The sequence below is a fragment of the Mus musculus genome, chromosome 1, assembly GCF_000001635.26.
Source record: "Mus musculus strain C57BL/6J chromosome 1, GRCm38.p6 C57BL/6J".
NCBI classification, from domain to species: domain Eukaryota; kingdom Metazoa; phylum Chordata; class Mammalia; order Rodentia; family Muridae; genus Mus; species Mus musculus.
In genome coordinates, this window is record NC_000067.6 from 120,823,616 (window position 1) to 120,851,155 (window position 27,540).

The 27,540-nt window shown below is 42.7% G+C and overlaps 1 long non-coding RNA gene across 1 annotated transcript in view; it reads left to right on the forward strand.

Moving 5' to 3' along the window:
* The window catches only part of Gm29345, a 37,455-nt gene extending 17,534 nt beyond the window's left edge, over positions 1-19,921 (forward strand). Inside the window, exons 2-3 of the long non-coding RNA XR_878480.1 lie at positions 13,249-13,393; positions 19,839-19,921. This is a non-coding gene — a long non-coding RNA (predicted gene 29345). The remainder of the gene's footprint in view (positions 1-13,248; positions 13,394-19,838) is intronic.
* Positions 19,922-27,540: the final 7,619 nt, after the last annotated feature.

Here is a 27,540-nt window from a genome sequence, read left to right on the forward strand (position 1 = left end):
ATGAATATGAAATGTCCTTCCCCATCTCCTTTGATAATTTTGGTTGAAAGTCTACTTTATTGGACATTAGAATGGCAACTCCAGCTTGTTTCTTGGGACCATTTGCTTGAAATATTTTTTTACCAGCCTTTTACTCTGAGGTAGTGTCTATCTTTGTTACGGAGGCATGCTTCTTTATGCAGCAAAATGCTGGATCCTGTTTATATATTCAGGCTGTTAGCCTGTGTATTTTTATTGTGGAATTGAGTCCACTGATGTTGAGACATATTAAAGACATATGATTGTAATTTCTGTTAGTTTTGTTCCTAGAAATGGTAGTATGTGAGTATGCTTCTCTTATTTTGGGTTTGCTATAAAATGTTTAATTTCTTGTGTTTTCTTGGATGTAGTTACTCTCCTTGTGTTGGAGATTTCCTTCCAGTATCTTCTGTAGGGCTGGATTAGTAGAAAGATATTGTGTAAATTCAGTTTTGTCATGGAGTATCTTGGTTTCTCCATCTATGGTGATTGAAAATTTTGCTGGGTATAGTAACCTGGGCTGGCATTTGTGTTCTTTTAGAGTGTGGATCACATCTGTCCAGGATCTTCTGGCTTTAATTCTGATAGGTATGCCTTTATATGTTTCTTGGCCTCTTTACCTTATATCTTTATTTATTTATTTATTTATTTATTTATTTATTTATTTATTTATTTTGCATTTAGTGTTTTCTTTACTATGTGACAAAAGAATTTTCTGTTCCGTTCAGTTCTATGTGGTGTTCTGTAGGCTTCTTGTACATTTATGGCTATCTCTTTTTTTAGGTTAGGGAATTTTTTTTTCTCTTTCACCACTGAGATTTTACTGGTTAAGGAGCAGAGTGCACAGACATTGCAATTCTTACCACATGTACCTCAAAAGAACCATATATTTTATTCACATACCCAAACTCTGAAGAGTCACACTATGTTCATGTACACAAATGAAGAGCTATGCATTGTATTGCTTTTCTTTGAAATCATTCCAGTGATGTTCCAGTCTTAAACTTGATAAGTTTTCCTAAGGCCTCTCATAACAACCAAATGCCTGTAATCCTCAGTTCCACCAACTCACGATTTTATTCCACACACAGAACAGACTCAGGATTTCCATCTTTCACAGCACATTATCACAACGGTTAGGAAGATGGACTGCCACGACCACAGACATCACAGTCCTGACAGGGCAAGAGCCAAGGACTGGCTTTCTTACAAAATGGCTCTACTAGAAACAAAGGACCAGATAGAACTGAAAATACTCCAGCATGAATGCATGACTGAGACTCTAAATTGCCATTTATTATTCTTTGTATTGTAGGATATAAAACTAGCTCCCTCTACAGAATGTTATGGTGACCCCAGAGACAGTCACAGTCTCTCCTAATTCAGTATCCTGCTATTTTCTGGTTATACCAAAAAATAAACAACCAGCAAATGATTTAACCACTTAAAACACCATTTACCCCCCAAATCATTTGAGATGAGGTGGAATTCTCTCACCTTTTAATAATGTTTCTAGGGCTACTAAAAAACTCACATTTACAAAATAGTTGATAAAAACATTCCTCTGGATTGTACAAGAAGGGAGGCGGGACACTGACAGACATGATGGATGCTTAGTTGGACGTGACTTCTTTCTCTTCTACAGAGGCTGGACTCTGGTTTTCTGACTCTCCATTTTCTGCAGGCAGATCTGTGGTTTGCTGGTCAGCCACTTCATCCTGTTTGCCCTTTGTTCCCCTCTTCCCTTCTATCTGCATCTTTTTTGGCTGATGTTTTATCCTTTCCAGCGGTCTTTTTCGGAGTGGTACAGGAAGTGCTGGAGCAGCCTCTGGCATGGGCTCACATTTGCATGCATGTGCACCTGCATGTATATGCACACACATACCATATATACACAGGCCATTAAATTTTCCTATATTCTATTTTATCACATAACAATTTATTTATATAATATGCAAATATCCCCGTACATGGTAGAAGGGATTTTGGAGGTTGAGTCCAAGTTTGGATCTTGAACACAGAGATGATCCTGGATTCAGTAAAAAGCCAAAACCTTTTATCTGCTAATACAAATTTGATATCCCAGGATGCCATTCCCACAGTGGTCTCTGTCTTCTGGGAACCATGCACTGGGGTTCCTGTGTCAGCAAGGCACTGGCTTTGCTGCTCGGAGACTTCTGGGACCAAGGGCAAAGCCTGGTGTGGAGATGCTCTTAGCACTTGCTGATGGACAAGAAATTTCTCCAAATGCCTTAGACAAAGCACAGAGACTGAAAGTCATTTCATTCCTGTTAAATATTCAAATAAAATTGGGGGTGATTATTTGTCACAGGAGTGAATATCAACTGAAGTCTTGCGGGGGGCGGGGGGAGAAAGAAAGAAAAGAAAGAAAAAAAAAAGAAAAAAATCAGTCTTGGCACATGGGCTAGCTCTAAAATTTCAGTTCATTCTATCAGCAGTTTAGAGTTCTTTATAAGTGGATGCTCCCAAGTAGATGCACAGCCTTAACCTGGTTTTTATATCCATGTGACTAACCTGAATTTATATAGGTTTTTCCACTAAGCTCTCAAGGGAAGGATTTTACTGGTTCACACTGGCCAATCCCCTTATCTGGGCTTATACAAAACTTGTTTATCCTTACTGGCTCTTCTATAATTGCAATGACTCTTATTGCCCATGCATGATCTTGATAGTTTAGTAGGCAAGGGTGTTATAGCTCAACTAGATTTATCATGTGTTGCCGATGCTTGCACCACAAACTAGATAATTAGCTCTTGAGTCTAGGTGAGTCTTCACATTGTAAGGCATTACCTTTTATAAACATTATAACCTTGCAATATTAAATTTGTATTTTGCTAGAATTCTTAATTATCAAACAGCTGTTGTTACCCAGGGAAAGGGCCATAGGGAATTGTCACTAGCTGGTCATTCAAAAACTTTTGCTTATTTTGGAGACAGGGTATCATGTAGATTAGGCTGACCTCAAATTTGCTATGAAGCAGACCTGTATCTTCTAATCTGATTCTCCTGCCTTCACCTCCTGAATTCTGGGATTACAGGTATGCACTGTCACAGCCAGTCTACATGGCACTGGGGATGGAGCCCAGGGCTTTGTTCAAGCTAGGCAAGCACTCTGGCAATTGATCTATAGTCCCTTCTCCATTTAACAACTTTCAGCAGAGACCAGTTGGATATATCCTAACTACAAGGAATTGTTCATTGCCTTCATATGTGTGTGTATGTGTGTGTGTGTGTGTGTGTGTGTGTGTGTGTGTGTGTGTGTGTATGTGCATGTGCATGTGCACACAGTGGTGGCAAGCAGTTTTCCAGCTGAGCCATTTTTCTCAGCCCAGAAATGGGTTGTGGTCCAGATGATCTGTAGGTGATCTGGGTTTCTTTCATTGTAACATCATGGCCACATACATTAAAATGTAACAGGCAGTTATGCTTTCATTACTCTCAGGTCATGTGATACTAAAACAGCAGCCAATTGCCTATAGCAGACCTTTTCCATTTCAACCCCAGAACCTTTGAAAGCTCATTCCTCATGACAGGAACTTGTTATGCACCAAAGTAGCTGCCCACATTCCACAAGGCCTTGGCCTCAATGGGGTTGGAGAATCCATGGCCGGCAGAGTTCCTCGGGATAGCATCTTGGTAGAAAAGTCCTGTTTCCATGAAACTAGCTGAGACTGGCTCTGGGGCAAGAGTGAAAACAAGCCAGAGACTCAAGATACTTCCATAGGTGCTCCAGAGAGGTAGAAGACCAGGCACTGTTGTTTGCATGCAAGCAAGTTCTTCTTTGAGATGGCTTAAGCTACACTGAATGATGGGAGATATCCACTTGAAGCAGAATTTCTATTTATAATCTGTGTGATAAAGAATGTAAGAGCAACAGAGTTTCCATGTAGGAATATAATTTTATAAAAGTACCTCATACATTCAGAGAGACTGAACTATTGCTAGACCCCACAGCCAAGTTAATAATATACCTTGAAGTCATTTGAGAATGTTTACTTAGCCTGCTGTCCTACTGTGTATTCATCCTGTTTAAACTTAGCCTTCCTTTAAAAGAACAATGTAGCAGCCTCCCTTACATGCTTTGAATTTCCATTGCAATCAGCTTTTATAGCCCAAGCTAATGCATAGCTCTAATTTTAAATTATATAATCTTCCATTCCCTTTACCCAGAATAATGTAAGTGTGTGTTGTGGTAGTCATTTACTGAAAGCAGCCAACAGGTTGGAAACAATCTTATAAAACAAATATCCATCATAAATGCTGGCAACAACATATGGAAATAGCTTGATAGTGCCTGTTTGTGGTTAGAGTTGCTATTCCAAGTCAGTTGGGGTCAATAAAAATGACTTTTCCCCTTGTAAAACTCTGTTAAAGATTTCTGTAGAGACTCTCTCATCCCTTTGTCATGAAATGCTTTTTATACTGTTCAATAAATTCATAGCCAAGTATTCTGCAAGGGACATACAGAAACAGAGACAGACAGACACAGATCGATTACAGAGAGGCCAGTCGATAGAAACTACAGACCTATGGAAGACACGGGAAAAGAACTGGAGAACATGTTTGGGTTTTCTTCTCATCAAATTAAGCCAAGAGGAATTTTTTTTATTTCATTCCTTAATGTGACATCAACACATTTGGTGCCCCTGAGGTTCTCCTTAATGCATTACTCAACACACTCAGAGAGGTTTAGAAAATGACAAATGGTGAGCAGGAGAAACAGTAGCTGAGAGTGAATGAGTGACTAGCCAGGGAGTGTGGTCAAGGAGATCCAGTGCTATCAGGTGACCCGATGGAAATGAGACTGCATGTGCAGATGTGTGGGACATAGAAACCCCATGTGAAGATCACTCTTGCTTTCTAGATCCTATGAATCTTGAATGTTGTGTAGAAAACTGAGAAGCAGGGGCCAGAGATGACTCAGTAGATAAAGTGCTTGCTGAGCAACTGTGAAGGTTAGAGTTTGAACACCTAGGTCCTACAGCATTGGGTAGGTGTGGCAGTTAGTCAGAATTACTAGTTCTCAGTAAACAGAAATGAACTCTTCAGGGCAAGATACCAAGCTGGACTAGCCAAATTGGTAAGGTCTCCAGTAAGCAAAGTCCTGGTTTGGTAACAAGAGTAGAAAATGATGAAGGAAGATAGCAGATGCCAAATCTCTGGCTTCTCTGCACCTGGCTACATACATAAAAACATTCATGCATGCATGCTACATACATATACATGTCCCCCCAAACCCTAAGATGAAATGTTGAGGGAGACACTTGGTCACATGACCTAACGATGGGCCTCACCACATTGTTCTTGAGAGACGCTTCCTTTACACATTACCTCAACTGTGTGTGAGAGCTTCAAATACAGCATTTTTGGTAAGCGCCCACTACCTAAAGAGGAGGTCTCAGCACCATCTGATGTTAATTATCTATTTACAGGGAGATTTAGAGAAAGCTTCCTTGAGATGTAATCTTAATGGAAAATGATTGGCTTGAAAAAAGAGCTAGATTTACTTAGTCTCCAAGAATACCTGTGTCTAATAGTTCTGCACAAGTTGGTTGCAGGGTAAATAATAATAATAATAATAATAATAATAATAATAATAATGATGATGATGATGATGATGATGATGATGGTGATGATGATGATGGATGAATAATGAGGACAAAAAATAAAGAAATATATGTAGAAACATCTTTGTGTAATGAACTAATTATTTCTTTAAATAAACTTCCTGGTCTGTATGTATGTACATGTGTACATGTGTGTGTGTATGTGTGTATGCGTACGTATGTGTGTTTGTACACATATGTATATGCTAGAGGACAACTTGAAAAGCAAATCATTTTTCTTTATTTAAAAATGTATTCATTATTATTCTATACAAGTGTACATGATGGGGAACAAGTATGTGTCATGGCACCTGTGTGGAGACCAGCAGACAGCTTTATGAAGTCAACTCTCTGCCTTCACCTTTCCTTGAATTCCTGGGATTAAATTCAGGTCTCTAGATTTGCACACCAAATGCCTTCATCCACTGAGGTATCTCCCCAGCTCCTTGTTTAGCCTTTAAAAGATTTTTGCATAGTAAATATGGAAAATTGACCAGCTCAGATGCTCATGGATAGCACTGAACCCGTCCTGACAGCTGGAATGACAGCTAAGACTTTCCCAGGCTGCTCATCATGTGTACCTAACAGGGTTTCTTCAGTTCATCAGCACAGTGCCCTGGCTGGTGGACATTACTCTCCTTTCACAGCTGAGAACTGGAGGAGATGGGACATCAGTAACTATTCCTGCAGTCAGTATCAGAGTCCTGTCTGCCCTGGGTTTCTGAGAACTTAGAGGCAAGTAGAGCAGAGAGGCAGAGAGGCACCTGGCTATCAAGAGCTGCTCAGTCTCTGCATTAAAATTAAGAAGCACACATCGACTGACCCGAGGAACAGGGCCCTGTGCTCAAGGCTAGGGAGTCAAGTCTTTTTTTATTTCATTCAATGATGGGTTCTTAACCTTGAAGATTTGGTTTAATCTCTATAATCCTAGGAAGGATTATTAGCTCTGTTTTACAGATTAAGCCAAGTCAATTCATGTTGCAAATCTCTGCTCATAGCTAAAGGCAAGTTGCAAACCAGAACAAAGGCAAGTTACAAACCAGAACACACACTTTCAAGTTCCTACATTGAAATCCTTACCCACATGGGCTGGGGAGATGGCTCAGCCTATAAAATGCTTTCTTTGCAACTTTGATAGCCTAAATTTAACCCCTAGAATATAAGCCTAGGGTAATGACACACACTTGTAATCCTGGCACTGAGGCAGAGGCATGCCGAATCCTGAGGCGCACTTGGCCCGCCAGCCCTAACCTACTTTGTAAGTTCTAGGTTAGTGAGAGGCTCTGTCTCAAAAGAAATCAAGGTAGACAGTATCTTAGGAACAACAACTGAGGTTAGCTCTGGCTTCCACGTGCATGTGCACACACAGGCACCTGTACAAATACCAATACACACCACAGCTTAATAAAAACATCCCTACCCTCAGAATCTCCAAATGTGACTGTATTTGAGACAAGGTTACTAAGGCAAAGGGATCTGACAATGGTCCAGCTGTAATGCTGTTGTGCACAAAACATGGGGATGGTTGCAAGAAAGGAAAGTGTCCTTGGCCTGACACAAAGTCCTATATCATAGTCTTAATCCAATAAGGCTAGCACCCTTACAGGAAGAAGAGGCAGACGGACATGGCACACAGAGCAATACCCTTGGAAAGGCATATGGCGGAGGTTGGCCAAGCACAAGGCAGGGAGATGGTCACTGACACCTTGAGCATGGGCTTAGGGCTATGGTAGCTCCATCCAACTGAGACAATGTGTGACGAGAATTCAAACCCTGATTGGCCATTTCTTTGTGCTGTAGGAAAGATCAGCAGAAAGGTGGAAGGCAGCCAGGCAGGAGGATGTGTAACTCAGTGGGGAGAGGATGTTGGTCATTCAGTAGGGATGCAACAAGGGTCAGTGAGACCTCCTGGCTGATGAGCCTGGGTCTGGGAAGGAGCATGGGGTTGAGAAAGACCCTTCTGGGTAGAGGGGGAGGGATGACATTCTAGGCCACTGAACAGCTGGGTTCGCTGGATACCAGAATCTCTACCACTGACTGTTTGGCTGAACATTTGGCCAGCTAAATACACATGTGGACACAGCTCTGAGGAATGTTGGCCCAAACCAAGCACAAGACAGGAGATGGTGTGTAAATCAGGGGTCTCTTCCCTTCAAGCCCAGAAGATGAGTAAAGGCAAAAATCCAGTAACTTCGCATATTTAGTATGAGACCAAGAGTGTGAGACCTGATGAAGCTCATCCCAAAAGATCTCATCTTGGAACAAGAAAGACAACAATAGACCAGGCACATGGTTAAAACACCAAACTTGGGGGTACATGAAGGGAGGGGATCCCCAGGCTGACACACAATGGATCAAATGTGATAAGTCCTTTGAGGCCAATCACATACCATCATCCAGCCCCATGCTCTGTCAAATAGTAAAAGCAGATGTGTTTGCAAACTGGCAAGAACTCAGAAGACATTTCTTGTGATTGGCAGGCGCTTAGGTAGGAGGTTGCCAGGGATAGTGAGAAGAAAATACTTGGGTGGCGATCCAGACATAAGCATACCCCAAACCTCCCCCAACCCAGCTCCTCTAACAATAAGAAAAGAGAAAATCAATATCAGCTTGGGCAAGAATAGATCTATTGTAACGTGGAAGAAACCCACATGATAGACAGGATAGGAGGAAAAGATATTCCACATCCCTGAAATTATTCTGCTCTATTGTCTGATCTATCTCATCCAAACACCATGCAGTTAGGGCCAGGTGCAATAGTTTAAAGTTGAGGTATGTGTGGAGAACAAAGTTCCCATCTTGGCTTGTGAAATTTTTTCTCTCCATGCTTCATCTAGAGCCTTTGACCTTCTATTATTTGGCTTCAGAAACAACCCCCAGTTTCCAGTACATTCTTGGGGAAAGAGTCAGTTCTCTCAGCCTGTAGCAAGCATTCACAGAGTAGCCATGACCATGTCTATCCAAGATAGTGGCCCCACAAGAATGCATTGGCATTTATGTACTGCTAAAGGTCTAGCCAGATTATCTAAGACCCTGTAAAAGGCTGGAGGGGAGGAGGGGTCAGGTCGAGTGGGTCCAGGCTCCAGAATAAGAATCCTCTCTGTTTTGTTCTCCTGACCTCCTAAATAGGGTGAGTTCTGTGTTTTTTCTAAAGGTGCTTATCTTTTACTTCATTCTAGCTACATACCTGTGGCGGACAAGGGTTAGGGCAGGAAGCACCCCAGAATCTCTGGTTGCCTGAGCTCAAGGCGGGGGGGGGGGGGCACTTATGGGCTGTCATGGCCAGTGGACAAACTCATTGTGTGATTGAATTGAAAACCGGATAATATGGTAGCTCTGATGCAGGTGTGAGCAGATGCTAGCTACAGATTTCAGGGCCAAGAATATACTTGGTTTCCCTGAAGATCAGCTGGATGAGGGAATTCATAATACTTCTCCAGGGCAGAAGGGAACTTGATGGACCGTCTCTCTAGAGGCAAGGAAGAATGTACATAGACAGTTGTGATGGATGTGTGGTGGAATCTATTGTGCCAAAGCTTTATCTTATTAGTTTAGGGTACAGTGTTTTAACATGGATGGATGGTGTTATGACGATAGTATAGCACCTATGGTGTCTGCCAGCCCACCATCCTCACAGTTCCCTTCCTCCCTTCCTCCCTTCCTCCCTTCCTCCCTTCCTCCCTTCCTCCCTTCCTCCCTTCCTCCCTTCCTCCCTTCCTCCCTTCCTCCCTTCCTCCCTTCCTCCCTTCCTTCTCCTCTTCCTCCTCCTCCCATCTCTCTCTGTAAGTAGGTAAGTAGAATAATTCAATGATCAATGAGCCTCAGAAATCTTCTACTTTTTATCCCCCACCCCCATCCCCCTGCCCCAACACTGGGATTTGTCGCCATGCCTGGCATTCTTTACATGGATTCTGAAGTTCAAATTCAGGTCCTCATGCTTGCAGAGCAAGTGCTTTATCCACTGGAGTCTTGTAAACTCAAGAGCAAGTATCAGCACTTGTTAACACAGTTTCTCTGTTCCTGAGGTCTTCTACATAACACCATTTCCTTTGCACAGTTCTAAAACACACAATTCTCAGTTGCCACAATTCAGATAAATGATACCAAGTCCCAGAAACATTGTTAGACTTTGGCTATCATGGCACATGAACTGAGAATGGTTGTAAAAAAAAAAAACATTAGCTCTTGTGTCCATGACTTATTGCAAAACTTCAGATAGATATTTTAAGGCGAAATGTATCATTTCATTCTGAGTATGATCACATAGAATCTATTCTTCCATTCACACACAAAGCTAAGTGCATAGCTTTATCATTTCTTTGTCACTCAGTGACAACTTCTAGTTCATGGAAATAGATGAATGTGATGGTTAGTGCTAATTGTCACCTTGACCAAATCTAGAATTACCCAGGAGATGGTCCTCTGGACATGCCTGTAGGGGGATTTGTCTTGCCTGCATTACTTCTTGTGGGAATACCTGCCCACTATGGGTGGCACCATTCTCTGGATGGGATCCCTGGCTGTATAAGTGAAGAGAGCTGAGCACCATCATCCACCACCCTCTGCTTCCTGATTAAAGATGCCATGTGCCCAGCTGCCTACTGCCTTGATTTCCCCACCTTAATGGATTACAGCTTGAACTATGAGCTACAATAAAACTTTTCTCTCTGAAGTTCATTTGCCAGAATATTTTATCACAGAAAAAGAAACTTAGCTAATGAGCAATAGGGGAAATTGGGCAACAAAGGTGAATGTGCAGTAACACACTGGAGCATAAAGATAATAGTAGAAGTGAAAGCATGTTCCATGTAAGTAGGTTACAGAAGAAAAAGGCTAGGCCACTAGCTTTATGATAGCTCTAGAGTCTCAGTCAGAAGAACTTAATGGAAATGAACTTATTGATACAAATGTGAAAAATACTTGTCACAACAAAGGTCAAGATGTCCTTGAGTGACATCGGCTAAAATCTAGAGTGAGTACTGAGATGTCCGAGACACAAGAAACACAGGCTAAACTGTAAAGTCTGGAAGTTGACTCAAACTTAGAATGGAGATGAATATTGGATGAGGCTTAGAAAAGCGCCTTCTGCTCTATCCGATGCCAAAACTGAAGCTGATACGTGCACTTGACAGAGCAACAAAACACTTCTGTTTACAATGCTTCACATGTTAAAACCACAGTGCACCAAACAAACACTAGTGTTTCTGCTTGTTTAGAAATGTGTGTGTGTGTGTGTGTGTGTGTGTGTGTGTGTGTGTGTGGTGTATATGTGTAGTAAATTACATAAGTTAATCTGTATGTGTATGTATGTGTACAGTTGCACAGCACAGTGGAAGGCATTGGGTGTCCTGGTCTATCACCCTCTTTTATTCTTATTCTTATTCTTTTTTTTTTTTTTCCCGAGACAGGGTTTCTGTGTATAGCCCTGGCTGTCCTGGAGCTACTTTGTAGACGAGGTTGGCCTTGAACTCAGAAATCCACTTGCCTCTGCCTCCCGAGTGCTGGGATTAAAGGCGTGCGCCACCATGCCTGGCTTCTTATTCTTTTGAGACTAAGTTTCTCACTGAACCCGGAGCTGAGTTGGCAGCCAGCAATCCAGCCATCCCTGCTCCCAAAAGTTCTAGGAGCCACAGCAGATGCTTTTATGCATGGAGTCATCTACTCTGCCTCAGTTTTTCCATTTGCCATATCCTACACACTTACCAGTGATGGTAAAGAATCTTTGATGTTTTGACAAAGATGTTTAAAGCTCACAGAACAGTTGTTTTTCTTTTTTTTCTCATTGGTCATTGGTGTTGTTTCATATGATTTTAGCCCAATCATCTACAATGCAAGACAAACACTGGACTGTTAGTCCAAGGTAACACAGTGATGGTTAATTTGGCATATTACCTAACCCTGACCACCTCTTCCCTCCTGTATTCCTGACTCTAGAGAGAATAGGTTATTAGGGTAGCCAATAACTGCATCCTCCCTTTTTATGTTTAGTCCATCATGAGGGCCTCCACTCATCTTGTCATCATCTTTTCAACAAATTAGCCCCATGTCCTGCTTAATGCACTGAACTTGACCCTCCCTTCCATTGCTTTACTTCCTGATTGCCACTCTCCAGTACTTGCATTTTAATCATTTTCCATTTACCACTTTCTGTTTTAGTTAATGTGCAGTTCATGAAAATACTAGAGCCAATGATTTGGAAATGGAATCTGTTCAAACCAACCTCCCTTTCAAAAACGACTATTAACAGTTGATCACTTTTGAGGGCCTGGACTTCATTGTATTTTTCAGAGATCTCCTAGCTGCCTGGACCTTGGTATCTTTTCTTGTGATTTTCTTGATATCTTTTCTTGTGATGACTCCTCCTTCCGACCCACCTCCTTCCTCTTTTTCTGGGCTAATTTCACATTTCCTGTAAGGTTTCTCACAAGTGAAAGCCTTCCCAGTGTCCCTAGCTTTAGTTGCCTCCTTTTCTGTGACTCTGTGAATAGAGCTTTGGCAAGTGTGGGACTGGAGAGATGGCTCAGTGGTTAGGAGCATGTACCACTCTTTCAGAGAGTTCAAGTTTGTATCTCAGCAGCCATGTCAGGCAACTCATACTGCCTGTAACTGTAACTCAGACTCCAACTCCAGACATATTTGATGACTCTGGCCTTGGTGGGTTTCTGCCACAAACCCACACAGAAACACAAATATGTAACTAAAAATTTATTATTTATTTTAATTTAATGTATATAATATATTATTGATATAGCTAATATAATATATAATTATATAATGTACAATAAATATATATTGTAAATGCATATCATTTACATTTATATATGTACATATATATTTATATTATACAATATAGTACATGTAAATATATTATATAATAAATTAATATAAAATTGTTTAATATATTATTTAATTTATAATAAATCTTTACTAATTCTTTGTATTGTTTTCTTTGTTTCTAACTGATTGATTTCAGCTCTGAGTTTGACTACTTCCTGCCACTTACTCCTTTTGGGTGTGTTTACTTCTTGTTCTAGAGCTTTCAGGTGTGCTATTAAGTTGCTAGGGGGGGACCCTCAATTTCTTTAAGGAGGTACTCAGTGCTAATAACTTTGTTCTTAGTGCTGCTTTCCTTGTGTTCCATCAGTTTGGATATTCTGTGCCTTCATTTTCATTGAGTTCTAGAAAGTCTTTAACTTCTTTCTTTATTTCTTCCCTGATAATATAATCAAGTTATCATTGAGTAGAGAGATGTTCAGTTTCCATGTGTATATGGACTTTCCATTGTTTCTGTTGTTGAAGTCTGTCTTTAATTCATGGTGATCTGATAAGATGCATGAGGTTATTTCAACCTTCTTGTATCTTTTGGGACTTGCTTTGTGACTGATTAACATGTAAAATAATAATGATATAAAAATAATAAATTTAATCAAATTTAACATAAACTGTTATTGAATTTACAATAAATAAGGAAAAGAAACTTCAGCAAATGTATTATAGAATAATTTACTTCTTGTGTGTGTGTGTGTGTGTTTGTTTCATGCATATGTATCCCAGAGGCTAATGTGGGCGTCTTACTAAGTTGCTATTCATCTTATTTTTTTAGGCAGCGGCTCTCTCTGAACCTGGAGCTCACCATTGCATCTGACTGGCTGGCAGTGCATTCCAGGGATCTGTCTGCCTCTGCTTCCTCAGCTCTGAGCTTGCAGACATATGCTCTTTTAGTAGTTTTGTTTTCTTGTGGCTTTATGGTAAGCGTCACCAGTTAAGCCTTCTCCTCCGGCTCTGCAATGCATTTATCATAGAACTCCATTTCCTAGTAGATTAGAACGCAGTAGAATGAGGATCTTCACACACTCTAGGCTTTCATTCAGTAAAACTGCAGGAGTGATGACCGTATCAATGCCTCTCATGACGAAAGAGAAGGCATTATTGATGGAACCACAATCATGCAGGAGTTGCAGTACATGACTATGGGTCCATTTAACAATTTCATAAGGTTACAGTAGGAAAGTTTGAATTACATGTAATGCCACTAACCCACTAGTCAGTAATTAGTACTCTCCTTGTAATAGATTAAAGACAGTAGCACTCTATTTAAAGATACTGTTTAGAGTCTAGAAGTTGAAATAGCTTCCTTTAGACATGAGGCACTTCCAAGAGAGGAACTTCAATAGTAGATGTTTACACAGAAGAACCAACTCTTCCGGCTGTCAAGAGGCACTGCTCCTTAGAATCAGGCACCTGATGGCAGAGTCTCACTTCCATGGAAGACTCACGCACACCTAGTGAGTGTCTATGACTGTCCCTCCCAGAAGATTCCTCCAAGATAGCCTCTGTACATACAAGCTACCAGAGCCACAGCTCCTTCCCAGGGAATATCCTAGGACATGTTTATGTGGTACAGGCAAAGGAAAAGCAGAGAAAGGCATTCCTGTCTGTAACTCAGAACATAAATCCGTCACAAGAGTCCTCCCAAGACAGTTTTCCCAAGGAGTAATGAAGTGAGGGGAGCTATAGGTAACCAGGGAGGAAACAGTAAACCCCATGTCATTCTGTCTGATTAGGGAATTAGCCAAGACCAAACGGAGCTGGCGAGAAGAGAAGCGTAAATTTCCCCATGCAGAAAGGACTCCGTGGGTCTGCTGGTGCAGGGAAGGAAGATGGCACTCCCTGAAGCTGGCTCCGGGCTTTTAAGCTGTCTCCAGTTTGAAAAGTTCTGCCTCTTGGCTTTGAAGATGAAGTCAGTGTAGATGGAGGAGAGGGGAAGTCAACAGATTCCCAGAGTCACAAGGACTGTATCCGCAGCTGGGTTGAGAGCATGCACAGGCAATTGCCCGGTCCTTTGGGAACACTAAGCTTGGGTTGACTTGCTCACTGTGTCTTTGTTTTCTTAAAACTCCTCAAGGAATCCAAGAGCCTCAACACATGCAATGCTAACACTCGCACTATAAAGTTTGTTTCTCATGGAAGTGAATCATCAGAAATAGTATTGGTCATTATATTTGAATGAGTTAGCATATGTATGTGGGTGTGTATGTATGCATACATATGTATACGTGTGCATGGAGGCCAAGGGACAGTCTCACCCGTTGTTCTTTCAAAGCTAACCACCTTACCTTGTGAGATGGGGTCTCTCATGGGCCTGGAGCATATTAAGTTAGCCAGGTTGGCCAGCAAGCCTCAGGGTTTGGCTTGTCTCTCCTTACACAGCACTGGGGTTATACTACCATGCCCAGCTTTTTAAAAAATAATTTAAAACTTTACTTCTGGGGATCAAACTCAAATTCTCATGAGAAGAAAATGCTCCACTGACTGAGCTGTCCCTCAGCCCCTAATGACTATCTTGTAACAACACTTGAAAACATTTCTCAATGGTTGTGAAATTCTTTTATTTATATTGGTGTCATGGAAGTCTCACAATAGCCCATTGAAGTAACCTGATCAGCATTGATTCTAAAGCTCTAGAAGACTTGTATCTATTAGTGTTTCCTTCTCAACCTCACTTGCTTATTGGACAGACTTCAGCAAACATGAAGAGTGTTGAGAAAAAAATTCCATTCATCTATGCTCCTACTCCAAAGCACCTCCTTTTGTCTATAATGCGCTTAAAAACCAGTCTCATTGTTAACTATGTGTGTTAACGATATGTGTGTCGAGGGGTATGTGCATGAATGTGTGGGTGCCCTATGAAGCCAGTGGGAGGAGTCAGATCACCTAGAGCTGGAATTTCAGGCATCTCTGAGTCACCTGACAGGACACAGGTACTGGGAACTGAATGGGGGTCCTCGGCAGCCGCAGCCCTCTTCCCTGAGAGCAGTCTCTCAAGGGTTGTACCTTTGCACTTATTTGGTTTGCAGCTTTCAACATATTTCTTTCAAGTCTAAATACCCAATTGGAAAGTCATATTCATGCCAATAAATTCACAGTTACGAAGTCATTTTTTAAATGACTGCAGAGACACACTGTTTAATAAAAGAATCCATCTTGATGTCCTTTTAAAATTTTAATCCCCTGGTTTGGAACATTTGAATCACATTTTGGCATAAATCATAGAAACTACTAAAGTTACCTTGTATATTGCTTTACATATTTAAGCATAAAATAATCATACAATTAGTAAAATGATGTTACATTAAATGGTTTATTAATTGTCAAAATAATAATGTTATTCTACTTATAATGAAGTCACTGAGCACGTTCTTTATTATTTACTGGTCCCTTTAAATTAAGTTGATCCTGCCCAGTGGATACATGTATATCAAACCCCATTTCTATTTCTTTAATTTTTAAAATTACATTCCTTAAGGGTTGAAGAGATGGATCAACAGTTGGCAGCACTCGTTGCTCTTACAGAGGACCTAGGTTCACTTTCTAGTACCTAGGTGATGGCTCACAACCGTTTGCAACTCCAGTTTCAGAGGATCCAGTATCCTCATTTGAGCCTATGGCACCAGGCATTCATGTGGTGTACATACATATATGCAGGCAAAAAAAAAATCTCATATATAAAATAAATAAACCTTTAAAATTTACATTTATTTATTTGTTTATTTATTTGTTTATTTATTTATTTATTTATTTATTTATTTATTTATTTTGTGTGTGTTTGGTGAGGGAGTGTGCCATGGCATGTATGTGGAGGCCAGAGGACAACTAATAGCCGTTTGTTTCCTTCCTCCACATGAATTCTGGGGATCAAACCCATGTTGTCAGGCTTGGTAGCAAGCACTTTGGGCTGAGCTGTATTGCTGGCTCCAGGCCCAGTATTTAATGAAAATGAACTTCAGAAATTTCTGCTCTCTTCCTGAAGCTGCAGAGCTCATTCCTTGGCACCCATGGCTATTTCACTCCCTTGCTTAAATTCAGCCTCTACCCCAAACTGAACATTATCACGTGTCACGTTTAATGCCATCCAGTTTCCTGTCGTACGTGCTAGACATCGTGTTAGACGGGGATGTGTCAGAGAGGGCAGGAGAGCTGGTGCTCGCTCTCAGACAGAACGCAGTTACGCTGAGCATACAAACAAGACAAGGATGACCAGGATATAATTTGTCAGTACTATGCTATGGGGAGATGCCTGCTTTGGGGTTACAGAAAGGAGCCTCCAATCCAGATCCAGGGGCTAGGAATGAGTCTCATACAGATGCTGAAGTATGTATGTTATATTGGAGACATGACGGAACTTCAGCCAGGATGTGGACAGGCTACATGTCATAAACCAACAGAGCCAATAGTGGGCTTGATATCACAAATGACGTCTGGAGATAGCCAGACTAGGCCTATTTCTCAACTTAAAATATTAATTTTAATTATATGTGTATATTTGCATACAAATTCCAGTGGAGGCTTAGTAGAATGTCACCACACCAACCTGATTGCATCTCCCCGATCTGGAAATGGACATCAGCCGCAAAGTCCAGGACTCTGGTTTCAGAGCTTTGGTACAGAGTATCGTGGTCATTCCTGTGAGGGGAGGTGAATGGAAAGTACCAACTGGTGGGAGGCTGATGCTTGGAGGGAAGAGATGTTCTGCTTCCTGCAGTGTTTGCTAGTCGTGCGTTGGATGGTGGCCAGGCTGCATCTGGAAGAGCATACCTTATGATACATATCGCACCTCATATGTTGATGCTCAGACATGATGGATCAAGACATAATACCACATATGAAAACATGTGAAGTTGCTCTGCATTGCTGTAACAAAATGCCCGATAGAGAGAGGTCTCTTCAAAAGAAGAGATGTTTATTGAGGCTCACAGATTTCAGCCCATTCTTGCTTGGCTCCATGCTTCTAGGGTTTTGGTCAGGCAGAGCATCAATCATAGTGTAGACAGGGAAAGCTGCTTAGTTTGTGGTGGCCAGGAAAGCAGACAGCAAAAAGGGGGTTGGTGAAGGGACAAAATGCCATTCAGCTATGATGAAGGAGCAGCTAGGTCTTCCATCAAGACCTCATGTGATAATGATCCTGTAAGCTATGGATTCATCCATTGGATTCTTTCAGCCATTGAGTTATTTATGAAGCCACCCAATCAGGATCACCCAATCAGAAACCAAGCCTGTAACACGTTATCTTGTAGAATGCTGCTTTCTCCCTACGTCTTCAGATGATCTCTCTGATCAAATCCCTGTGCAAGTCTACATGCATTTTTTTTCCCTTCTAACAAGGACTATTAGTAATACTAGAATACCGAGGAGATGGCTCAGCAGGTAAAAAGGTGCTACCACTCAACCTGATGATCTGAGTTCAATCTCGGGAGCCCACATGGTAGAAAGAGAAAACTGAATCCTGCAAGTTGTTCTCTGGTCTCATCACAAATGATGTGGCACGTGAGTACCCTCATGCTCACTGAAACAAACAAACAAATAAATAATTGTATAAAGTTTAGGGCTTAGCCTAATGATTTCACTTCATTTTAATTATCTCTCTTTTTTTTTTAAAAAAAAAGTGGTTAAGAGCTAGTTTATTCTAGAGCCATATTTGTGTGACCAGGGCCTGGGGAACACCAATTTAGTTTATCCAAATTCCATGTCTTTATCCTGGGCTAGGGATTGAACTCAGGTCATCAGTCTTGGTGGCAAGCACCTTTACCCATGGAGCCATCTTAACAGCTCCAAACTTCTTATCTTGCTTCCACCTCCTTAGTTCTGTGATTACAGGCATGTGCCTCATATATGTGCCTCTGGCAACTGAGTTACATTCTAGTCTCGAGTCACACACACACACGAGAGAGAGAGAGAGAGAGAGAGAGAGAGAGAGAGAGAGAGAGAGAGAGAGAGAGAGAGAGATTATACAAAGATAACAACCTCAATAGCAGAACCTTCTGTATTTATTCAGAGGATTACTACTAGAATCTATCATCAGAAAAGGCTCCACGGGTTTTGAAAATGACAGCACTGGTTGTTGAGAGCAGGAGGCCACCCTGGTCCCCGAAAACAGAAAGCAAGGTGCTGTCTTGTCACTAGACAGCATATTGCCCTCACTGGCTGCTCTGACAACATAGAAGGGTAGAGAGCAGCTGCCTTGATTATCTTTTGATTATCTTCCTCGTTAAAAAAAGAAAAATGAAAAAAAAAAGCCAAGCATCATGCTTTACTAAATAATTAGAAAAACGTGGGACAGCTCACATTTCCCACCACTCCATAAAAATGTTTGCATCTGCAAGCTGGCATGTAGCATTCTGAAACTCCCAGGTATCCTTAATTACAGCGTCTAGAGAGTACCAGATGGGAACACCCCACTAAGCTGTTTTCTCGGCTTTCATCTGTAAGTGAAGAATAAGGCTCTCTTTATTCAAACCACCAACAGGAGAACTTCATTCTGCATTTTGATGATTGGTCTGCAAGTCAAAACTTCAGTAGCAAAAAAAAAAAAAAAAAAAAGTCAGTCTTGAAGAGCTGCCTTGAGATTTGAGAATTCAATCAGTCTCAGGAATTTCTTTTGGTAAAGACACTTAAGTTCGGTCAGGACTCGTGGGGCTGCGGTTGGCTCCTTGTCTCTGAGGCTGGGCATGCCCAGTGGTGTGGTTAAATATCATCAGAGCTGAAGCTGACCACAAGAGTCTGTTTGAGGTAGTTGTGCTGATGTGATGTTGAAGAAAGGTCGGAGGAAATTGGGCTATTTAGCTAGCAGACAAAAGACTAAGGAGCAATGAGGTCTCGGTTTCCAAGTTTAACCATGTCCGTCACTTCCAGCACAACACAACATTCACTTGAGATGTTGGCAGAGTTCTTCCACGTGTCCAAGCCCAGCGTGACTGCAAATAGATATGCAGAGGACAGGGAGCCAACTTAGGAATTCATGAATGAACCAGAGAACTCTATTCTAGCTTCATTCTGTAATGTGTGCTTTATCTGCAAGCTGACTTGGTGTTAACACTTAAAGAGCAAAAACGATCGATGTGGGTGGGGCAGGGCTCAGGCAGAAAATAATCAGCAAGAAGAAGATCTGATTCCCTGTGAGAGAGCACTTGAGGGTCCTTTAAATAGGATTTTGGAAATGGTGAGATGGGTCTGTTGATAAAGCATTTGCCATTTAAATACGAGAAACCCCAGAACTCATGTATAAAAAGCTAGAAGCGGTGGTGTGAACCTGTAATTCCATTGTTGGGGAACTAGAGTCAGGGGGCTCTGCAGGGTGTGTGGGCTGCTCAATCTACACAAAACAATGAGCTCTGGGTTTACCCTGTCTCTAAATAGGATGAAGACCCTGGATTTTGACCACTGTCCTCTACCCATACATACACTCAAAAGAGAGCTTCCAACTGTGATCAAGGAATAAGGTAATGGTGGCAGCGGCGGCGGGGGCGGGGGCGGGGGGTGTTTTAGGGAGTGTCAGGATAGGAGCAAGAACACTGACGTGTAAGATCTGAACGAGGTGTCTAGGTAAGACGAACTACTGCCTGACTACTAGGTCCTTTTAGTTTATCTTTTAACCTTGCATGAGTGAGTGAGTGAGTGTGTGTGTGTGTGTGTGTGTGTGTGTGTGTGTGTGTGTGAGAGAGAGAGAGAGAGAGAGAGAGAGAGAGAGAGGAGGTGGGTATACATATATATTAGTATGTCTGAGTGTGGGTGCACATATACCACAGTGCAGAAATGTTGGTCAGACCACAACCTCAGGTGTCTGTCCTCACCTTCCCATTGTTTGACACAGTCTCTCTCACCACTGTCTTCTCCAGGCCAGCTGGCCCATATGTTCCCAGGGATTCTCTTGTCTCCACCTCCCATCTCAGTAGGAGCAATGAATGAGCTCATAGGCATAGGCACAACATCTCCAGCTTTATATGGATTCTGGAGATCTTAACTCAGGTGCTACCTTGTGCAGCAGGCACTTCCCCAATTGAGCCATCCTCTAGCCTGCGGGTGGGTTAGTAAAGAATTGCACCACTGCCTCTGTGAACCTACTTGAGGTTAGACTGTGGGAGGCCTCACACATCAGCACCCACAAAGCTTCCTGAAGTAAGAGGTGTATTGCTTTAGGCAAAGCAAAGGGGGAATGTAGATTTCCACAGAGATATAGCTGACCACAGCTCTTTAAGATGTTCAGGATGAAGATAAAGCAATCCTTGTAATATATAGGCTTTGCTACCAGATAGTTAAAACACAAAGGCCCCCTCCATCACAAAGAGTGCTTGTGGCTCTTTGAATATGCACAGCTCCAATTATCATGCTTTTAAATACACTTCTGAGAAGCCATTCCAAAGTGATTTGAAAGTATCTACTACCATGGAGGGTTGCCAGGGAGAGGGGTAACAGCAGGGTCAGGATGGGACAGGGAAGGAACAGGGGTAATCAGGTGCTTCAGGAATGCACTGGAAACCCAGCCATTTGGTGTGAGCTTCATGTGCAAGGAAGACAATGAACACTACCCTAACATTTCCTTCTTGATGACTATCTTGCCCTATGTATTTATGTGGCAGCAAGCACTAACGTGTTTTGGCAGTTTCTCAAATATTTGACGCTTGATTGCAAGAAAAAAAAAGGGGGGGGGCTGAAATAAGGAGCCTCCTCAACTGCCTACTTAAGTTCCTTAAGTTGGAAAACAGGGATTTTAGAATTATTCTATTTACCAACCCCAGCCCAACTCTGTAGGTTTTTTCAAATATTTGAAGACAATTGCTGGCCTCAAAATTGAAGTGAGGAGAAGAATGTCTTGAGAGAAACAGCATTTAAGAGGTGAAAGATTACTATGCATTTAAGTGTTCGAGACCATCCATCTTTTGGGGCAGGAGTCTTTAATCAGGACCAGTGATTACAGGGATAATGGCAAGATAAAAATCATACACATTCTTGCATTTTAAAACTTTCTGCTTTAAGTCACTAATGGTAGCTTAGATTATTATTAGTGAAGGAGCATCCCCAGACTTTCGCAGGCTTCCCCAGGTTGTTCTTTCTGCAGGCTCTGGGCACTAGCCCACCTTTGTAATTTCACCTTTGCCTTGCAGTCTGTCTGTGTTTCCACAGGCATGTGGATTTGAAAGCATCAACCACATTCATCCTTAGAAGTGGCCCTTTTTGCTTTCAAGACAGCCTGTTGGTTGACTAAAGTCACTGGGTATGGTAGCATGTGTATGCTTGGGACCCTCGTTAGCACTCAGAAGGTTGAGCTAGGAGGATTGTCGTGGCTTCTAGGACAGCCTGGGTTATAAATGAAATACCAGGCCAGCTTGAACTATATATCCATATCTTGCCTCCAAAATATAGAACAAAAGAATAAAACAGTGGCTATGATTATTGCTCAGGCAGTAAGGCACATCCCTTGCAAGAATGAAACTCGAGTTTGATTTCTGGTACCCACATAAAGATCCTTATCTTAACACTAAAGACAGGAGACAGGGGGATCCTTACATCTTTATGGCCAGCCAGTCTGATCTCTGGGTTCAGTAAGGGACCCTATTTCAAAAAATACGGTGAAGAGAGACTGAGGAAGAAAACTGATGTGTCAACACCTGACTTCTACATGCAAACTACACACAGGCATGCACACAGGACCACATATGCATGTTTTAAAAGGCCAACCAACACCAGTTTAGACGGTGTAGCAAAGTAGATTGAGTACATCTGCATTTTCAGGTTCTCTTTCAGCACTGACAGTATTAATTACTGCCTTTAGACTTCTGGATATTTGCGTGTCTAATATTTCAGCATGTGTGATTGCCCCTCAGTTACAAAGGCATTTTCACACTCTTGCCTTTATTTGTTTAATGACTGCAACAAGAGCTTACTATTGACAGTTCTGGGCTAGGAGTCGGGGACACATACATGTGTGGTGACAGGAGCACTTCCTGGGATGCTTCTGCTTCATCCATTCATTTATCATTTGATTCTGCATGTAACAGATTGCTTTCAGGGAGTGTAGTATTTATGCCACTGAGCCTGGGGCTACGTCTGCAGTAAGGGAGATTCTGTGTGCTCCAGTTGATGTAGAGAGATGCTGTGCACCCATGATGAGCACTGGAGAAGAAAAACGAAACTGAAGGTACAGAATAGGGGGTGAGGCATGCATCTACAACTGAATACGCACATGAGGAGTTCAGAAGGTAACTGGTGGTTAGAATATGCTTGGCCCAGGAAGTGGCACTATTAGGAGGTGTGACATTGTTGGAGGAAGTGTGTCACTGTGGAGGTAGACAATGAGCCCCTCCTCCTAACCACATGGGTATCAGTGAAGACCTCTCCTAGAGGCCTTCAGATAAAGATATAGAACTCTCAGCTCCTCTTGCACCACTCTGCCTGGACTTAAGCCATCAAAGTGACCTTATGTGTTGCTTACCAGGAGCCATCAACCTGTTTTCTTTGACAGGACAGGAACTCTCACTGGCCTGGAGTTCACTTACTTGTTAGACTGCCTGACCAGTAAGCCCAGGGCTCTGCCTATCTCTGCTTCTCCAGAACTGGGATAACAAATATGCACTCCAAACTTAAGTTTTTTCTTTTATTGTTGTGATTATAATATAATTATATCATTTTCCCCTTACCTTTCCTCTTTTTAAACCCTCCCATATATCATTTCTTGATCTTTTCCAAATTCATGACCTCTCTTTTCATTAATTGATATTTTATGCATGTATATGCACATGATATCAAAACATACACACACACACAGACACACACACACATCAATAGGTCTGCCCTTCTCTGGAGACGACTGTTCCTCCCACTGGGCACTCCCTAGCTGCCTGTAGTTCTTAGTCTGGATTGAGGCCTCATGAGCTTCCCCATCTACTTTAACATGGTTACTGCTGTTGTCCTTGCTTTAGGCAGTCATGTTGGTGAGACTTTATGCACGTAGCTTCTGAAATTTTTGGGAGACACAATCTCACGGCACACTGTCTGATCATCCAGCTTTTGCACTCTTTCAGCCCCTTTCCCATAATGTTCCCAGAGCCTTTGTGTGTGATAGTTTAATCCTCACAGTTATAAAATCCTCCCAAAAGCAACCTGAGGATGGAGAGGTTTGTTTTGGCTACACTTTGAGGGTACGGCCCATCATGAAGGGAAGGCATGACAACAGGAGAAGGTGTCTGGTCTCCTTGTGTTCACAGTCAGGAAACAGAGAAAGTTGAAGGCTCAGGTCAAGCTCCATGTCTCCTCTTTATTCAGTCCAGGACCCTAGCCTATGACACAGTGCTGTCCACGTTAGGGATAGATTTTCTCGCTTCTATTAACCCAGTCCAGGTAATCCTTCACAGACATGCCAGACGTTTGGATCCTGTCAAGATTTGCTCTGAGGTTTTCACAAGGCCCTTGAACACTAGGGTATGTGCCACCTGCTGTACCTAATGGTGTCACTTGAACTATGAGCCAAACAAGCCCTCTCTCCCATATGCTGCTTTTCTTACTGAAGCAAAAATGTAACTAAGATGCTCACATCGTGGGATGTGGGATAAGGTCAGGCACTGGTGCTGGGGATTGGGAACAGCAAAGGTACATCCCATGGCTGAGCTTTAGTAAATGGTGACATAAATGGCAGCTTCTATGTTCTGCCCGTGCTTCCTAAACTCTGGGCACTGATGAGTATCTGCATCTTGGCCACAGAGGCCTTAAAATATCTACCTTTGTATGTGTTATTTAGCCAGAGGGTAAAAACCACACCACACCACAGGTTTTATCTCATATATATTTTAATGTACATTAAGATAAGCAGGTAACAATTAAAATATATGCTTCAAGGGCTCCGGAGATAGGTAAAGCCCTTGCCATGCAAGCATGAGGACATGACATTAGGTCCCTAGAACCCGTTGTGAACCTCATGAGATAGTACACACCTCTGCACTCTCGGTGCTTCTGTGGAGGGATGGGTGGGAAGTGCAGATGAGAGAATTCCCCGTAGCTCCCAGTTACCCTGGTGCCTGTGCAAACAGGCAAACAGCAGAGACCCTGTCTCAGAGACAGTGAAAGGAGACTGTTGACACCCGAGGCTGTCCTCTGCCCTTAGCATCCTGCAGCACACACATGCTTGCTCTCACACATACATACCCCTCCCTCCACAGATGAAACAAAATATAAGTCCACAAGCCCTCTTAACTAACGTCCCCGTGCAGAGCTGCTCACTGTCAGCTGCCTGTCAGAGCATCCTTTTACACTGTATGGCTTCTGGCTAGTATTAGCCCCCAAATTCCCTCTGACAGCTTCCCTGTCCCTGTATGGATTTCACAGCAGCTTCCCAGAGCTTGGACGTCTTGTGTCATCTTCTCATGGCATCTCATTTGATCCTCATGGCAAGCACATCTGAGATGGTGCTTCTGATGGTTGTCCCATGAAATAAGGAACCTAGAGAGAAAGGACATCATTTGCCTTAACCACAGAGCTTGTGCAGGTGGGAGCCAGTGGCTAGCCCAAGCCTCTAGGAACTCAAAGCTTCCCTTTGTTGGGGACATCCTCACTTGTCCAAGGCCCTGGGCCACACACCCCACGTTGCTGGTTCACCTGGCCAGATGTGGAAGAGTTCTTAGGACGCTGTCTGGACTCTTGGAACTCACTATAAATACTGGTGAGTCATTTTTTTCTTATCTCAGAGTCTTTCCTCACTCACTTGACTGCTGAGTACCAGTATCCAAGCAGCCATCAGCTTGCAGACCACAAATCAGTGCTAAACCCAGCAGCAAACCTACCGGCCTGGCTGAGAGCAGGAACAGGCATCAGGCCCCTGCCTGGGAACTTCAGAGGGAATTCTGGGGCTAATACTAGCCTGGAGTCACTCAGTTTAAAAGGATGCTCTGACTATGGTCCAGTCTAATGTAGAGACGAATTGCATGAAAGGAGCCAGAGGCTATCCTCTGGTCACACTGAGGAGGGGTAAGAGAGGGAAAGTGTGTGTTTAGCTGTCTCCACAGCTCTCCATCCTGGGACTCTTCAATTATGTAAAGGCAGATGCATAAGGTAAGTAGTTCTAGGACTTTGAGCCTACCTGACTTCAAGAAATGTTTGACCACTAAACCCAACTTGGAAATCCCTCCTCCTTACTGGGATAAGGAAACAGTGATAATGCATGAGAGCAAAGCAAGTATTTCTGTGTTTTCTGCAAAAGGGTAAAACCCAATTCAAAGCTTAGGAGGATCCCCAGCATGGAACCAGGGCAGTCCCAGAGCCCCACCTTCCTAATCCCCACCTTGCACTCATCCCTCCTGCTATAGTGTCCCTTAAGAGAGGCCCAGTGGACTTGTCCTGTGGGCATCTGCCCTCAGTATTCGTCCTGCCAGGGGCTACTTCTCTCCTGTTCCCACCTAGTCCCTATGCACTGTCCAGACTCTGTTATCTTTCCCGCTCTTTGATTAACACAGCATGCCAATGCAAACAAATCAATGAATTGAAGCATGAGGTGGGGAGCCTAGAAACTGGCAAGCAGTCTGGCTGTGGGCAGCTGAGCCTGGAGAGATGAGGATGAGGACACCTCGTTATGCAACCTGGGGCACTACAAAATTTGGACTATGCACAGTTTGTTCTTCTGAAAACCCTGCAGTTGACAGCCCAGTTCTTTTTCCTGATCTTACTTCACATACGGGGACACACACACATACACACACACACACACACACACACACACACACACACACACACACGGGGATGGGAAAGAGAGAGAGAGTGGGGGAAGAGAGAGAGGGAGGGAGGGAGGAAGAGAGAGAGAGAGAGAGAGAGAGAGAGAGAGAGAGAGAGAGAGAGAGAGAGAGAGAGAGAAAGCTCTGAACAATGCACCAGGAAACTCAGAGCTTCCTCGAACCCTATCCACAACTGGCTATACATCCATCCCTCTCTGAAGCTTAAGTTTCTCTGCCACTAACAAGAATCAAACTTAGATTGTTTTTATTCAGATGTATTCTCAATATATCTGTGCAGGAAGAATGGAAAGGCCAATCTATGTGAACTGGGTTTGGGTGGTAAGCCAAACCACATCCTGCAAGTGAACTTTTAGGGAGAATTTCCTATTTATCGTCTCATGCCTATGCATAACTGGGCATGCATGTGATTAAAATCAGACTCCTTTTGAGAAGGGACATTCACAGTCAGAAAAATGAATCTATAACGTAACTTACCAATCAACACACAGAACTACCCTCTCTATGCTCCTTAATAACCAAACTTTTCTTTCTCTTGATTCCCCATAAAAGGAGGCCCTGCATCCTCACTGCTGTGGCCATGACTCTCTTGCAGTATATTTTTGTCTGCTTCTACTCTTTGCTTTGCTTCTGAGTAAGTTACTTAGCATTTTGTCATTCTCTGTATTGTTTTCAGCTCTTTGGATAAAAGACCTGGAAACAGGAATCATACTGCCACCATTCAGGTGGCAATGCAGTGGGGTTGTGGGATCATATGACATGGGATGACCTTAAATATCCCCAGAAGACATTGACTCCACAGCATGCCCTCAGTGCCAATCCTGCTGTCCACAGCTCTCCCTTCCTACCTTCCTGCTAGCTGTGGAAGCAGGCATGTAAACACCAGCGCCTGTTTACATTGCTTGGCTTTGTCTCACATCTTCCCCAAACCCTGGGGACTGAGGGTGCAGCTCAGATGGTAGAGTGCTTGTCCGGTATGCACAGAGCCCTGGATTCCATCCCAGGAGCAAACCAAAACCACACCTGCTCTCATGCCTGTAATCCCATGACTACAGAGGTAGACAGGAGGTTCGACAGTTCAAGGTCTTACACAGTGATCTTAAAGCTTGCCTGAGTTACATGAAGCCCTGTCTGAGAGTATACACACACACAAACACACACACACACAGACAAGTTGCTCAAAAGGACTTTCATCCCTCCCCTCCCCCTTTCTACCTCAGCCTTCCCTCACACCCTGCTACTCTATAACCTGCCTCTCCCTCCCACAGGGCAGACATTATCTACCTTATGGCTCAGTTTTTTTCCAGGGTTGATAATTTAATATGAATTCCCTCTATGTGGATATT